Source organism: Pristiophorus japonicus, chromosome 6 (genome assembly GCF_044704955.1).
Source record: "Pristiophorus japonicus isolate sPriJap1 chromosome 6, sPriJap1.hap1, whole genome shotgun sequence".
Classification (NCBI taxonomy): domain Eukaryota; kingdom Metazoa; phylum Chordata; class Chondrichthyes; family Pristiophoridae; genus Pristiophorus; species Pristiophorus japonicus.
This window is the reverse complement of record NC_091982.1, coordinates 245,561,672-245,575,418: the sequence shown is the minus strand read 5'-3', so window position 1 is coordinate 245,575,418 and position 13,747 is coordinate 245,561,672. Positions and strand designations below refer to the sequence as shown.

Here is a 13,747-nt window from a genome sequence, read left to right as displayed (position 1 = left end):
GAGAATTAAATAATGATTACAGTCGTCAGTCAACCATGGTAAATCACCTGCAGGTTCAAAGTAAAAGACGGTGGGGGCCCAAAGTCTCAGAAACTATAAATTCTAACAGAGCGTCGAAGTCGTGCTATAGGTGCCTGGGACAACACATTGCTCAAAGTTGTCCATACGTGAAGGCAGAGTGTTTCTTCTGCAGGAAGACTGGACATCTTGCGATGGCATGCCGACTGAAGGGTAAACCAGCTTTTAAAGCTATGAGTCCAGCGTTCAAAGCTATGAGTAGAAATCCCGAGAGACTACATAGCATGGAAGAACAACAACAGGACAAGGAGATGTTAGAAGTACACGTCATCAGGAGCACGAGGTTAACGGACAGTGATTTGGTAAGCATCAAAATCCACATAGATGTTGTGGGATTCAAGATACCAATGGAAATTGACACGGGTGCATCCATGAGTGTAGTACCAGAGTCTACCGCGACAAATTGCGTGATTTTCAACTGGAGAAATCCAAGATAGAGCTGCAAGGCTACTCGGGAGAGAAAATTCCTGTGGTAGGTCGTAACACCGTACTGGTGAAATATGAAGATCAATTTCAGAACTTGCCTCTAATAGTAGTGAAAGGAGTCAAGCCTGCCTTACTAGGAAAAAATTGGTTGAGCTCACTGAAGCTGGATTGGAGTAAGATTTTCTGTGTGGAAGCGAGATTTTCACCAACGGATGAGGTTATCAAGAAGTATCCGAAGGTGTTCTGTGAAACAGGTAGTCCGATCCTAGGCTTCAAGGCGAGTGTCAGGGTACAGAAGGACGCTAGATCGGTTTACTACAAGCCACATTCTGTACCATATGCACTCGAGGAGAAAGTTGAGCAAGAACTCAAAAGACTAGAGACTGAGAACATTATTTGTAAGATAGATCGATGTAATTGGGCTACACCCATTGTTGTTGTACCCAAGTCCGATGGTAAGGTAAGGTTGTGTGGTAATTATAAAGTAACCGTAAACCAGGTTCTGGAGGGTAATGTCCCCAATACATTGCCGAATATAGAAGATTTTTTCACAAAACTGAGAGGTGGTCAGATCTTCTCAAAACTGGATCTTACAAATGCCTACTTACAGCTTGAACTAGATGAGGAGTCCAAGTCATGTTTGACTATAAATACTCATCTAGGCCTATATCAATTTAATAGGCTACTGTTTGAAGTGTCTTCCGTTCCTGCCATATTCCAAGGGGTGATGAACCAGATTTTGCAAGGTATTGAAGGGGTAGTATGTTATTTGGATGACATAATAATTTCAGCACCAAATAGGCAAATTCATAATAACATATTAAATTAAGTCTTCAAACGGCGAGAGAAACACAGAGTACGAGTGTCTGCTTGTAAGTGTGAGTAGACAAAGATGGTTACATCCAACCAAGGAAAAATTGGATGCAATTAGAAATGTATCCACTCCCAGGAATGTCACTGAACTTCATTCATTCTTGGGTCTTTTGAACTATTATGGGAAGTTCCTACCAAATTTGGCTACAGTATTACATCCACTGAATTAATTTTTGAAAAAACAGGTCCATTGGAAGTGGTCAAAAGAATGCGATACAGCATTCAAAGAGTGTAAAAGCAAATTGGTAGAGAGCACCATGTTAGTTCATTATGACATATCTAGGGAGATTAAGCTAGCATGTGATGCCTCTCAGTATGGAGTTGGGGCAGTAATCTCTCATGTATTTCGTAGTGGGGAGGAGAGATCAATTGCTTTTGCTTCACGCACTCTCAGTGCCAGTGTGAATAATAATGCGCAAATTGTAAGGGAAGTTTTGGCATTAGTTTTTGGGGTCAAGAAGTTTCACAAATACTTGTATGGTCGTAAGTTTACTATCATTACGGACCATAAGTCCCTAACAGCAATCCTCCATCCAAAGTCCCCAGTTCCAACATTAGCTGCAGCCGAATGCAGAGATGGGCTTTGATTTTGTCAGCATATACATATGATATTGAATACAGACGATCAGCTGATCACAGTAATGCTGATGCAATGTTAGATTGCCTTCCCCATCACAAGTTATACCCGATAGGGAAGAAGTGTTTTATTTTTCATACATTGATGAACTGCCAGTCACAGCTGAAGAGATTGGTAGAGCAACCAAACGTGACACAGTGATGTCAAAGGTGTATGATTATATTGCAAATGGATGGCCAAACCAGGTAACAGACAAAGAAACACATCCATTCTTCATTCGTAGGAATGAATTATCAGTCGATAAAGATTGTATCATGTGGGGTGCAAGAGTGGTTATACCAAATAAATTCAGGTCCAAATTATTAGGAGACCTCCATGACCAGCACCTGGGAATGTGTTTGACCAAGAGTTTTGTACACAGTTATTTATGGTGGCCAGGTCTTGATAAAGATATAGAGTACATCGTGAGTCAGTGTACAACATGTCAATCGGTAAGCAAGCAACCACCATCAGTACCATTACAGCCATGGAAATGGCCTCCCAGGGTGTGGCAAAGGCTTCATATTGATTTTGCTGAGTTAGAAGGACAACAATTGTTCATTGTGATTGGTAGCCATTCGAAGTGGGTTGAGGTGTTTCCAATGTGACCCGAAGTGCAAGTGTGGCCCTGAGTCCCAGACCCTGGAACGCCTCACATCGACCGGCCCACTGAGATCTGTTGTGGGAGGGGAGACACCACATTTTTCCACTAGGCATCTCAGGAGGCCGTCAAATGGAGAGCCAAACTAGACATCCCATAATCGGCTTTTCCCGCCGTACAAAACAACTCGTTCATCTCATCGCAGTTTGTGGAATCTTGCTGTGTGCAAAACGGCTGCTGCACAACAGTCGAGAGCATGGCCAACACTCCAGCAATTTAAAAGTGGCTGTACTGAGCCAAGAGCCCCCGTGGCTGAGGGAGGGCTATTGCCATTGGGAGAGGAAATATTGGCGCTTTTGTGCATGACAGTTTTACAATGAGGGGCTCGGAGTATTCACAGACTGAATTCAGAAGGAAATCTCCCCTAAAGGACTGAATGGTGCAGCCCTGTGCGACCTTGAGGCTCACTGCAGGGTGTAATGAATGGTTCCCTCCTCCCATCGTCCCAGTGAAGCTGCACAGGGGAACTGGCTCCCATTCCAATCATATCGCAATGGTGTCAGCTTCTCAAAGTCGAAACAGCTTAACAGCACAACTGGTGACTAAGCAAGGCCACAGCTCTGGCCAGAAACTCTGTGCCTTAGCCTCCAATCCTTGACCCTACAAGTGAGCTCCAGGTGGGCAGAGGAAAAGTTTCAAGGACATCCTCAAAGCCTCCTTGATAAAATGCAACAACCCCACCGACACCTGGGGGTCCCTGGCCCAAGACCGCCCTAAGTGGAGGAAGAGCATCCGGGAGGGCACTGAGCACCTCGAGTCTCGTCGCCAAGAGCACGCAGAAACCAAGCGCAGGCAGCGGAAGGAGTGTGCGGCAAACCAGACTCCTCACCCACCCTCTCCTTCAACCACTGTCTGTCCCACCTCTGACAGAGACTGTAATTCCCGTATTGGACTGTGCAGTCACCTGAGAACTCACTTTTAGAGTGGAAGCAAGACTTCCTCGATTTCGTTGCACTGCCTATGATGACACAGATGCTCCACTCAGACCCGCTCTGATAGTGCAGAGACTCAGTGCCTTGCTGCACATCCAAACCAGCATCAGGAGCCTCGGAGTCAGAATGCCATGGGTTCGAGCCCCACTCAAAGGACTTGAGCCCCAAATAACAGGCCGACACTCCCAGTGCCAGCACTGAGGAAGTGCTACATTGTCAGAGGTGCCATCATTCGGAGGAAAGGTTAAACCGAGTCGCTATCTGCCCTCTCAGGTGGACGATAAGGTTCCCACGGCCACTATTCCGAAGAACAGGGGAGTTTTCCCCGGTGTCCTGTCCAATATTTATCCCTCAGTTAACATCAATAAAACAAATTATCTACTCATTATCACATTGCTGTTTGTGGAAGCTTGCTATGCGCAAATTGGCTGCCGCGTTTCCTACACTACAATAGTGACTACACTTCAAAAAGTATTTCATTGGCTGTAAAGTGTTTTGGGACGTCCTGAGGTTGCGAAAGGCGCTATATAAATGTAAGTTCTTTCTTTCTGTTCCTAACCTTCTCTGCCTTCCGTTAAAACCAACCTCTTCGGCCTCAATGTCAGTCCCTCCCCAATTACACTTGATCTCCTGGTGGTGTTGCCAAGGTCTCATCATTGAGACACCTTCTGCTTCATTAGAGAAGTTTTACTTTTAGAGTGGAAGCAAGTCTTCCTCGATTTCGAGGGACTGCCTATGATGATGATGACCTTGTGCTTCATTCGAGAAGTTGTATAAATCAATTCATGTTGTTCTACACTGGTAGCTTTCAATCTTTTGGCCCCCCCCACCCCCCACCTCCTAATGCAAACATCGCCACACATCCAGAGACCCATCCTACCACCAATACTGACAACCTCTTGGAAACCTCCTGAAATATTCCCTGGGACCCTGTGCTAACTTCCTAAAGGCAGCGCCAGATATTCCAATGGTGTTTAGCATTGTTCCACCATTGGCGGCTGTGACTTCATTTGCCTGGACCCTAAGCTGTTGAACTCCCTCCCTAAACCTCTCCGCCTCTCTCTCATCCTTTAAGACACTCCTTAAAACCTACCTCTTTGACAAAGCTTTTGGTCACCTGTCCTAATATCACCTTACGTGGCTCGGTGCCAAATGTTGTTTGATAATCTCTCCTGCAAAGCACCTTGGGACGTTTTACTACGTTAAAGGCACTATATAAACGCAGTTGTTGTTTGGTTACTGAATGATGGTAGAGGTTTGTTCAAGAGATATGCACGTGTGAAGTACATTCACTTGCATTGTGGGGGAAGGCCCAAATCTAATAAAATTAGCATTTGGTCCTAAAACGGGGTCACCATAGCAACATCTGCGGCCAGTCAGATTTCTATTGGACGACGCTGATGTAGGTGAACGCAGCAGCCAATGCGCGCACAGCAAGGTCCCACAAGAGAGGAAATGAGATGGATGACCGGGTGCAGTCCGTTTGCAGCGAGGGAGGAACAGGCCAGTTGAACGACCAAGTCTCCAGCAAGAGAAAGCTGCCCTGGAGTCTCCAGAATTAAAGATTCATCTCCAGCAAAAATCCGGGAGAAAAATCACTGGGGCAATTAAAAAACAAAAGTGTTTTAATTTTTCTTTGGACACTTTTGTTTATTAGTTATAAAAAAATGTTGGACTTGAGGAAAACAGACCGGTTTACTGATAGTCCAGAATCATCAAATCGGGCAACAGGAGCCCATTTGCTTTCCGATTGGCCGTGGGAAAGACGGGGCTCTGTGGGGATGGACATGTTGGGCGGCCAATGACGGGCAAATTGGAGGCAGGAGGTCATGTGATGGAACTACAGAGAAACAGGCCATTCGGCTCCACTAGCCTGTGCTGGTGTTTATACTCCGCACCAGTCTCCTCCCATTCCATCAGCCTCATCTCTATTCCCTTTTCTCTCACGTACTCGTCTAGTTTCCGATTGAAAGCATCAAAGCTATTCGCAGCGAGTTCCACATTTTCACCCCTCTCTGGGTAAAGAAATGTCAACTTATTTCCCTATTGCATTTATTAGTGACTATCTTGTCTTTATGGCCCTTAGTTTTGGATTCTTGTACAAGTGGAAACATTCTCTCCAGAGCTACCCTGTCCACCCCATTCATAATTTTAAAGACCTCGATTAGGTTTCTTCTAAGACTTTTCCTTTCTGAAGTAAAAAAAACCCCAGCCAACGTTCAGTCTTTTCTGATAGCTGTAATCCTCCAGAAACATGCCAACCAGAGATGGCCACCCTGCTTCCTGGAGCTTGGCTTTAGTGAATGGGGTGTGTGTACTTGGTGCGTGTACTTGGTACATGTGGTGTGAGCAGTAACCGGAACAGCACAGAACCAATCCAAAAGCACCTGGTTTCTTGTCCCGATCGGTGTCCCGGTGGAACTGGCCTCAGGACCCACGTTCCCTCCAAGCTGCACAGCGCTCCAGGGGCCCCGCACAGCCCCGGAGCCGGCTTCACCCCACCTTAAGTTTTGTGCATGCGTGAATCCGTTAAAGGGACTGCGCACCCCAAAAAAAAACTTAGCGGGAACACTGCACTAGAGAGGGTGCAGAGGAGATTTACGAGGATGTTGCCAGGACTGGAGAATTTTAGCTATGAGGAAACATTGGATAGGCTGGGTTTGTTTTCTTTGGAACAGAGGAGGCTGAGGGGAAACTTAATTGAGGTGTAATAAATTATGAGGAGCCCAGATAGCGTGGATAGAAAGGACCTATTTCCCTTAGCAGAGGGGTCAACAACCACTGGAACTCACTGCCTGAAAGGATGGTAGAGGCAGAAACCCTCACCACATTTAAAAATACTTGGATGTGCACTTGAAATGCCGTAACCTACAGGGCTACAGACCAAGAGCTGGAAAGTGGGATTAGGCTGGATCATCATAGGCGGTCCCTCGAACGAGGATGACTTGATTCCATGAGAGTTCACAGATGTTTCAATGAAAGACCCGATATTCCAGTCCTGAACTCTAATTGAAGGGTGGAAGATGCCTGTGTGTGAATTTTTTTAACGTGTGGTGACCGTTGCACATTAGCCACCACACGGGCTTGACAGAGCTAGGCCTTTATCCAGTGGCAAGGATGAACCAGGGTGACTGGAGACCTGCTCTGCTGCACGGACCTAGTGCGCACACACATCACAGTGTGGGCTGGTCCGTGCTGCCCCTGGGCCCTCAGCTCTTCTTGGCCCTGTACCCTCATTCACCGCGCCTTCACCCACGGTGTTCCAGGGCCCGGCGCTCCAGCTCTATTTATAGCCCCGACCTGCGGTGGTGTTCTCACACAGGGTCGGGGTGGGCCACCATGTTAAACACATTCATGTTAGCAGTAAACTATTTATTTTTATAAGTTTGTGAAAGCTACAAAGTGAACCATCCTGCCCAGATAGATGATCGCACAGTCTGGACTGGATCGACTAGGCTTATATTCACTGGAGTTTAGAAGGATGAGAGGGGATCTCATAGAAACATATAAAATTCTGACGGGATTGGACAGGTTAGATGCAGGAAGAATGTTCCCGATGTTGGGGAAGTCCAGAACCAGGGGTCACAGTCTAAGGATAAGGGGTAAGCCATTTAGGACCGAGATGAGGAGAAATTTCTTCACTCAGAGAATTGTGAACCTGTGGAATTCTCTACCACAGTTGTTGAGGCCAGTTCGTTAGGTATATTCAAAAGGGAGTTAGATGTGGCCCTTGCGGCTAAGGGGATCAAGGGGTATGGAGAGAAAGCAGGAATGGGATACTGAAGTTGCATGATCAGCCATGATCATATTCAATGGTGGTGCAGGCTCAAAGGGCCAAATGGCCTACTCCTTCACCTATTTTCTATGTTTCTATGTATTGGATATTTCAATATTTATCATATAATTAACACTTACACCATTGCCCACAATTTATTTTCCATTTAATCAATACAATATGGTGAATGTTCACCATACCTTATTGATTCCGAATTGAGATGACAGTGGTGAAGACAGTCGAATCTGCAGCTTTATTCCAATACTTTGGGAAATTGACTGCCCAGTTAATTAGTTGCAGATATGGGGCTCAATTGTCCCAAGTGATGTGCGACAGGCTGCAATTTTTGGAGCAGGCTGCTCTTTTTGACCTAAGTTGAAAAACCAGTTTCCCCAATCAATTTGCACCAGTGTAACTCAGTTAGTTACGATTGCTGCTATGTGTTTTTCAATTCGGTCACTGTGTGTGCCAATTTCCTTAACTCTAGGGAAGGATTTTCTGGAGAGGCCACATACGCTGACCTAATCAGACTGGAGTAACTCTCAGCTGACCAAACTTCCCTAAATGGCTGGTTACGCCCCATTTGGCTGAAAAAAAAACTGACTTAATAGGCTGGATAGCTCTTTGTTGGCTGACATGGACACGATGGGCTGAATAGCCTCCTTCCGTGCTGTAAATGTCTATGATTGCTCATGATTGTTATGATTGTCGGTGCAAATTAAGGCAAGTCGCTCGCTGCTCAAATTAACATTTACATCAGTAAATAATTCTTCCAGCCTCACAAAATTAATTCTTTTGATCTCAGACAACCACTATTATGCACTCACCGGTTTGTCTTAATAAAGCCTTTCTAAAGCCACCCTATTGACAAGCAAAAGGAATTAATCGCCTTTTATCCCCTAGGTTACAGATCTCAGCAAAGTCCACAGACTGAGCAGAAGAGCCCAGCCGTCACTAACATTCCCCCCTCCCCCTCGCCTGAGGTCAGATTCCTGAAATGCCAATACCTCATAACCAAATGGCCACCCTTTCACTGAGAGACAACCTGCAAATGAAGCCTTTGTACAGGTCTTAGAGTGGCTCACATGACTCACTGACCTTCCCTGAGGAATGCTGCAAATGCATCCACAGTATTAACAAGTCACAGCTCTGAGTGTTTGTGATCCAGACTGCAGACTCTGCCATTACCTCCCTGTCGTGGGTTTGACCCTGCGTAGAGCTGTCAAACGCCGTCGCTCTTTTAGCCTGTTTGGGGACACAACTTAAGACGGCCGACACTTTTCAAAACAAACACAGCTCCGCGTGTTTAACTGAGTTTACAGACTGTCTCACTCTTCGCAAACATCAATCTCACTCCTAACAGCTCTACAAATGTGACAACTGTGTGTGCTAAATGAGAGCTATTTGCCTGTGTATTCATTGACAGGCACAATGTGTGGTATACATAAATATCTGTTTACACGGGCTGTTAATCCGTGTATGCACATTAATGCGTGTGCACCTGTGTGCGTGTGTACATGTTAATCCATGTCCATTTGTGCGCTAATGTGTGTGCACGTTAATCCGTGTGCACATGTGCGCGTGTTAATCAGTGTGCATGTGTGCGTGTGTTAATTCGTGTGCACATCTGTGCGTGTGCAAGTTAAATCGATACAAGTGTACATATAACTGGTATGAAGGGTGTGTGCGCAGGCACGTGTGTTACATGGGCCTGGAGGGGGTGTTTGTGCGAGAGTGAAACGGGCCCCGGGTGCCTATAGAAGTTGTGTGTGTGTCAGGCGAGCAGTGGGGCCCTGTGCAATCTCTACAAGTTGCTTTCCCTGTTTGCCATGCCATTACGTGGCTTTTATTGAAATGTACGAACTAAAACACCAGCTTCTTCATCAGGACAATTACGCCCTTTCAAAACAACAACCGGCCGGAACTGGAGTCAGTGTGTTCCTCTCGCCAACAACAGCTAGAGCCGTCACCAGCGGACAACTAGATGGATTACTACAGATGGAAGACTGGGATTAGACTGGATTTAGGAGCCTGTTCCGCCATTCGATGAGATCACGGCTGACCTGTATTCCAACTCCATCCACTCTTCGGCTCCAACGATCCCGTTAAACTGCGCGGCCGTGCAGCGCTCTGGAGAACCCGCGCAGGACACTCACCAGCGTTTACACAAGTTAAACCGCGCATGTAAACATCTGAATCGGCCGCACAGCCCATGCACCAAATTATGCCTTTTATACCTCGGCTAGCAAAAATCTATCGATCTCAGATTTAAAATTATTAATTGAGCTCCAGCACCTGCTGCTTTTTGTGGGAGAGAGTTCCACGCTTCTCCCACCCTTTGCATGAAGAAGTGTTTCCTAACTGTCAGCTGTGGCTCAGTGGGTAACACACTCTCCTCGGAGTCAGAAGATTGTGGGTTCAAGTCACACTCCAGGGACTCGAGCACAAAAAATCTAGGCTGATACTCCAGTGCGGTGCTGAGGGAGCGCTGCACTGTCGGAGGGGCAGTACTGAGGGAGCGCTGCACTGTCGGAGGGGCAGTACTGAGGGAGCGCTGCACTGTCGGAGGGGCAGTACTGAGAGAGTGCTGCACTGGCGGAGGGGCAGTACTGAGGGAGTGCTGCAGTGCTGAAGGAGCGCTGCAATGTCGGAGGGGCAGTACTGAGGGAGCGCTGCACTGTCGGAGAGGCAGTACTGAGAGAGCACTGCACTGTCGGAGGAGCTATACTGAGGGAGCACTGCACTGTCAGAGGGGCTGTCTTTCGGAGGAGTCGTTAAACCGAGGCCCCGTCTGCTCTCTCAGGTGGGCGTAAAAGATCCCATGGCCATTATTTCGAAGAAAAGCAGCGGAATTATCGCCGGTGTCCTGGGGCCAATATTTATCCCTCAAATCAACACAACAAAAAAAAAGAGATGATCTGCTCATTATCACATTGCTGTTTGTGGGAACTTGCTGTGTGCAAATTGGCTGCTGCGTTTCCCACATTGCAACAGTGACTACACTCTAAAAAGTACTCCATTTACTGTAAAGCACTTTGAGACATCCAGTGGTCATGAAAGGCGCTATATAAATGCAAGTCTTTTCTTAAATTTATCTCCTGAATGACTGGTCTCTGATTTTAAGGTTGCATCCCCTTGTCCTAAACTAACCGCCACCCCTCCACTCCCCGACCCCACTGGCAGAAGGTGGTTCTCACTATCTACCCTATCAATTTCTTTCAAAATCCTAAAAACATCAATCAAATCACCCCTTAACCTTCTACTGCCTAACCAATCTCCGAACCAGGTCAATAATTTTCCTTCAATTACACAAACTTTAACTTTAGCCCACAATCTCTTATGTGGAACCTTATCTTTTGCCTTCTGGAAGTCCATATAAACTACATCCATCGACATTCCCCTGTCGACTACTTTAGATACTTCTTCAAAAAATTCAAATCGACTCATTAGACAGGACCTACTCGTTACCAATCCATGTCGGCTCTCTAATCAGCTCAAATGTCTCCAAGTGCTCAGTCACTGTCCTTAATTATAGTTTTCAATAACTTCGCCACAACAACAGTCCAGAAATATTGACATCATGAATCACACATGCAGAACTGGAGGCTTCCAAACTATGTCAACCGCGCTCCCGACATTGCATTAAACCCGAAACTCCGCTCCCCAAATTCTGGTACAGCAGGGGCTGGTAATGGTTCTGCTGTAACCATTTACAGCTCCTCTGGACTCGGCCACTGATTCCTTGTTTGCCCCAATAGCACCCCCTAGTGTCATTTAATCGCTCCTGCCCTTCACCCTATCTCACACTTTCCCTATTGACGCTTCACCCTGAACTCCCTGATTCCCACCCCCAACACTCTCCTGGCTCTGCCCTTGCTGAAACGCTCACTCCTGCGAAATGCCTTGGAATGTTTTACTGCGTTAAAGACGCTATATAAATGCAAGTTGATGTCGTTGAAAGGTCATCGACCTGAAACGTTAACTCAATTTCTCCCTCCACAGATGCTGTCTGACCTGCTGAGAATTTCCAGCATTTCCTGTTCTTATTTCACACCCGATAGTGCTTAGAAACCAGCAGCGAGCGACACCGAGCTCCCACTCCACAGAATGCAATGGTGCGCGCATGAGGTTTTCAGATGGTGTCCTATTGAATTGTGAGAAACACCCAGCAACACAGCTATCGAGTCTGTCCTTCTGAACTGGAGAGAGCATTGCGAGCAGTATAACACTGGGGTACAGTACTGGTGGGTACAGGTCTGTCACTGTATAACACTGGGGTACAGTACTGGTGGGTACAGGTCTGTCACCGTAGAACACTGGGGTACAGTACTGGTGGGTACAGGTCTGTCACTGTATAACACTGGGGTACAGTACTAGTGGGTACAGGTCTGTCACTGTATAACACTGGGGTACAGTACTGGTAGGTACAGGTCTGTCACTGTATAACACTGGGGTACAGTACTGGTGGGTACAGGTCTATCACTGTATAACACTGGGGTTCAGTACTGGTGGGTACAGGTCTGTCACTGTATAACACTGGGGTACAGTACTGGTGGGTACAGGTCTGTCACTGTATAACACTGGGGTACAGTACTGGTGGGTACAGGTCTATCACTGTATAACACTGGGGTACAGTACTGGTGGGTACAGGTCTGTCACCGTAGAACACTGGGGTACAGTACTGGTGGGTACAGGTCTGTCACTGTATAACACTGGGGTACAGTACTAGTGGGTACAGGTCTGTCACTGTAGAACACTGGGATACAGTACTGGTGGGTACAGTTCTGTCACTGTATAACACTGGGGTACAGTACTGGTGGATACATGTCCGTTACTGTATAATACTGGGGTTCAGGGGTCTGTCACTGTATAACACTGGGGTACAGTACTGATGTACAGGTCTGTCACTGTATAACACTGGGGCATAGTACTGGTGGGTACAGGTCTGTCACAGTATAACACTGGAGTACCGTACTGGTGGGTACAGGTCTGTCACTGTATAACATTGGGGTACAGTACTGGTGGGTACATGTCTGTCATTGTATAACACTGGGGTACAGTACTGGTGGGTACAGGTCTGTCACTGTATAACATTGGGATACAGTACTGGTGGGTACAGGTCTGTCACTGTATAACACTGGGGTACAGTACTGGTGGGTACAGGTCTGTCACAGTATAACACGTGTACAGTACTGGTGGGTACAAGTCTGTCACTGTATAACACGTGTACAGTACTGGTGGGTACAGGTCTGTCACTGTATAACACTGGGGCACAGTACTGGTGGGTACAGGTCTGTCACAGTATAACATGTGTATAGTGCTGGTGGGTACAGGTCTGTCACTGTATAACACTGGGGCACAGTACTGGTGGGTACAGGTCTGTCACTGTATAACACTGGGGTACAGTTTTGGTGGGTACAGGTCTGTCACTGTATAACACTGGGGTACAGTACTGGTGGGTACAGGTCTGTCACTGTATAACACTGGGGTACAATACTGGTGGGTACAGGTCTGTCACTGTATAACACTGGGGTACAGTACTGTGGGTACAGGTATGTCACTGTATAACACGTGTACAGTACTGGTGGGTACAGGTCTGTCACTGTATAACACTGGGGCACAGTACTGGTGGGTACAGGTCTGTCACTGTATAACACTGGGGTACAATACTGGTGGGTACAGGTCTGTCACTGTATAACACTGGGGTACAGTACTGTGGGTACAGGTATGTCACTGTATAACACGTGTACAGTACTGGTGGGTACAGGTCTGTCACTGTATAACACTGGGGCACAGTACTGGTGGGTACAGGTCTGTCACTGTATAACACTGGGGTACAGCAGTGGGGGTACAGGTCTGTCACTGTATAACACTGGGGTACAGCAGTGGGGGTACAGGTCTGTCACTGTATAACACTGGGGTACAGTACTGGTGGGTACAGGTCTGTCACTGTATAACACTGGGGTACAGTACTGGTGGGTACAGGTCTGTCACTGTATAACACTGGGGTACAGTACTGGTGGGTACAGGTCTGTCACTGTATAACACTGGGGTACAGTACTGGTGAGTACAGGTCTGTCACTGTATAACACTGGGGTACAGTACTGGTGGGTACAGGTTCGTCACTGTATAACACTGGGGTACAGTACTGGTGGGTACAGGTCTGTCACTGTATAACACTGGGGTACAGTACTGGTGGGTACAGGTCCGTCACTGTATAACACTGGGGTACAGCAGTGGGGGGGTACAGGTCCGTCAGTGGCATGGAACAATTTGAGGTGATGAATTAAAATTTGTGCTGAGCGAGCTCATTACACAACATTATGACAGCGACTACACTTCAAAATGCCCTTCATTGACAGCGAGGCTCTTCACGGAGTCCTGAT

The 13,747-nt window shown here is 46.9% G+C and overlaps 1 protein-coding gene across 1 annotated transcript in view; it reads right to left on the bottom strand.

Annotated features, from left to right (window-relative positions):
• LOC139265439 (nucleotidyltransferase MB21D2) overlaps nucleotides 1–13,747 on the bottom strand; it is a 63,743-nt gene that overhangs the window by 37,806 nt on the left and 12,190 nt on the right. The gene's annotated exons all lie outside the window — the stretch shown is intronic.